The 3174-nt window shown below is 45.8% G+C and overlaps 1 protein-coding gene across 1 annotated transcript in view; it reads left to right on the top strand.

Moving 5' to 3' along the window:
- Positions 1–35: 35 nt before the first annotated feature.
- The window catches only part of ARHGDIB (Rho GDP dissociation inhibitor beta), a 24926-nt gene continuing 21787 nt past the window's right edge, over positions 36–3174 (top strand). Inside the window, exon 1 of the mRNA XM_019643266.1 lies at positions 36–85. The gene's annotated coding sequence lies outside the window, so the exon portion shown is untranslated. The remainder of the gene's footprint in view (positions 86–3174) is intronic.

Genomic DNA, 3174 nt, shown 5'->3' with positions numbered 1-3174 from the left:
CTGCCCAGGAGGTGAAACCCAGAATGTCCTGGAGATGGACTATGAGTAAAGCCACCGGGGAGTGCCTGGAGGGGTTTCCTACAAGGTAGGAGCAGGCATCAGCCCAAACTTAGAAGCAAAAAGACTGTAGATCCAAACTGATAAGGAAAGTGTTGGTGGATGGTGGGTTGGTGCTGGGGTGGAGATGTGTGGTTTCCTGTTTTTAAGTATATTTAAAGAGACTGGTTAAACAGGAAAAAAAAAAAAAGAATGGTCCAAAGCTGTCAAACATTGGACTGTTTTCCACTAAAGAATTTTCTGGTGATATAAGAGAAATGCATGATGAAAGCCTCCCTTACAGTACGATGGGGTTTAACTATCAAGAGGGAAGTACAGTAGAATGCACCCTTATTTACTCCTCAGTCACACAGGGATAGAATTTCTACCACTGACAAAAACCGTGCATGAAATTCCTGCAGTGAGATGGGCAGAAAGATAATTGCTGTTGTTGCCAAAGTATATATAGGTCTTTACGTCTGAGAGAACTAAGAGCAAACGCAGAAGACACCAACTAATTTATTAAGAGATAGATTCTAGAAAAATCCAAGTGGGCCCAGACAGGACACCTGGTCAATGAGGCCTCAAAGTGTCAAGATCTAAGTTTGGACGCCATGAGAAGTGATTTAGGCATGACCTGAAATACTTTCTTCCTTTTTCGAGGACAGCCTAGTCGGCATGTTTTATAAACATCATCTGCAATTCAACTCTAGGCGTAGGGTAACCTGTGGCATGGGTCTGATAAACCCTGAGCTGTCCTTCTGTTCAAGATGGGGGGAGGCAGGCTGCTCTCACATGGAGTTCCCATAGTCACCCAGGATTAGCACATTGGACCCTCACTGCAGGAGTGATCAGGCAAGGGACATCGAGTGGTCTGTGTTAGCTCGGGGGGGGGGGGGGGGGCTCGGTCACAGGTATCATTCATCCTTGCTGCTGCTTTGTTTTGTTAAATTGACAAGAACATACTCCTCCCAAATCCAGATACAGCACAGGTAGTAACAAGATCATCTTGCCCTTTTATGAGCTGTGTAGAACAGTTCATTCTCCATCCATGTTGCTTACACAAACCCAGCCCATGCGATTAACCACATTACAGCCAAACAGAAACTGGCTGGCATCTTCCAGGCACGGGAATTTGGTTCTTTGTCTGGGAAAGCATGAGTTTGTTCCTAGGGAAGTATGTTCCGAGCAACATCAAGGTTCTCTTTTCAGTGGAAGCTCACCACTGCCAAGTCAGTGTGGCAGAAAAAATGAGGGCCTGGGCCAGTGGATGTGGGCACAGCACAGCACAGACTTTAGCGATCAGGAAGGAGGAAGCCCTGAGGACTACACAGTAAGCAGAGAGAGAGAGAGAGAGACAGAGCCAGCATATGTGGTGTGCCCTCTGTGTGCCAGGCCTCGTGTTAAAAACTTTTAAATTTGAATCCTGAGAGGACACAGGGAGGACAAGAAGCCTCAGAAGTGTTAAGTGACTTGACGAGTGGGAAAAAGAAAACCAAGAGCTACAATGCCTCAGAAGGACATTTTAGGAAATGTCCCATGGGATGAATGTTCTTTAATCCCACATTCCGAGCATCCTCGTTCCAGGGTCAGTGTTATCCCTGCCCGGGATCCTGGATTAGAGTCCACACTGGCAAACCGAGAGATGGGACTCCTGTTGCTCCTGAAATTTCAGCATGTATCCACTCAATCAACACTTCCTCAATCACTCTGCGCTGTGTGGCACTCTTGTTTCCACAGCTACAACGGGTAACAATCCACTTGGCTTTTGTTAAAGGGGTTGGTATTCTAAGTACAAGTGGTACTAAACATTCTTTACTTCTCTGTATTGTCTCATGCTTCATTTAAAACTGTATTGAGTTACTGAAGTATAATCTTCCGCCTAATAATGGCTTCCTCAATGCAGTTTTCTGGAAGGATTATTCAAAACAAATATTTGTGAAAATACCTAGCACAATGACCTCAGTTAAAGGAGAGGTGAGTTCTCCCTCCTTTTGCATGTGAATCAGGGACAGAAGCTACACGCCTGTGACTGCACGGACAAGAAATAATGGATCGTTTCTCTGACCAAAGGAAATGTTACAGAATTCTACTTCTAGTAACTTGTACCTTTCTCAGGGCTGATTATCATGTTTATCGTATCTAAAAAGCCACTGTCCTCTCAGGCACTGGGTTGGTTCTTCTCATTCAGTGTGCAGCTTCAAATGTTCCCTGCGGGGCTGAGGTGGTAGAGCGCAGCCCTGAGAGCCCCGGGAAGTACCAATTCCTCCATGTCACTAGGGAAACCTGAGACACCAGGGAGGACTCTGGAACCCAACCAGCTTCTGATGTCCCAAAGGACACACTTGGGCTCCCCAAATAAGCCAAGTCACCAGGCAGGTGGCAATGCAGACCCAAATGCTTGACTAGCTCTGAAATGTTGGCAGTCCTTCAGACATGGCTCAGCTCTCCCTGACCTGCTCTAAGCTGCAGCCCCAGAATCTGGTCAATGGGGTGGAGAGGGGAGCGGGTTGACAGGGTGCACGCAGGAGAATGCTGGTATTTAGTTACATAGGTACTTCTCTGATGGAAATCCCCTACTTCTGGTACTTCCACATTTCTCTCTCCCTCTCCTTCATCTCTACCTCTTTTATCTAATGTCCACGGCCTGTGCATGACCTGGCAACTTTCAGACATGAATCAAGTCTCCACAGTGTTTTGCTCCCGGAGTCAGAGGGAATTCTCTGCATTAGCTGTGCCTGTGTTCTCTATCTTTTCTCATCATTCACAGAGTGACCTCTGGCTTCAATTAGGACAGGGAGCAATAAATAGAATCTAAAATTAAATTGTTCATGTGAAAGTTTTTTAAAGAAATAGAATAGTGACAGTCCATTTCAAGGTTGATTCAGTTAATAAACAATGCTTGCAAATTCCCAGAATTTCTTGTCTCTGCCATACTCCTCAAAGAAACACAATCTGTTTTTTAAGGCGGAAGAAGTGGACGTGGTCACCACTGCAGATCCAAGGGAATCTCGGTACCTGGGCAGTCAGCTACTTCGCTTCGCTGAAACTGCCACAAAACAGAAGCATCGCAGGGAAGGGAGGAGAGGAAGGGAACAAAAAGTTATTGAACATCTACTGTTGGCCAGTATAGTCCTA

This window comes from Hipposideros armiger, unplaced genomic scaffold (genome assembly GCF_001890085.2).
Source record: "Hipposideros armiger isolate ML-2016 unplaced genomic scaffold, ASM189008v1 scaffold_76, whole genome shotgun sequence".
Classification (NCBI taxonomy): domain Eukaryota; kingdom Metazoa; phylum Chordata; class Mammalia; order Chiroptera; family Hipposideridae; genus Hipposideros; species Hipposideros armiger.
This window is presented reverse-complemented; position numbering and strand designations above follow the sequence as displayed.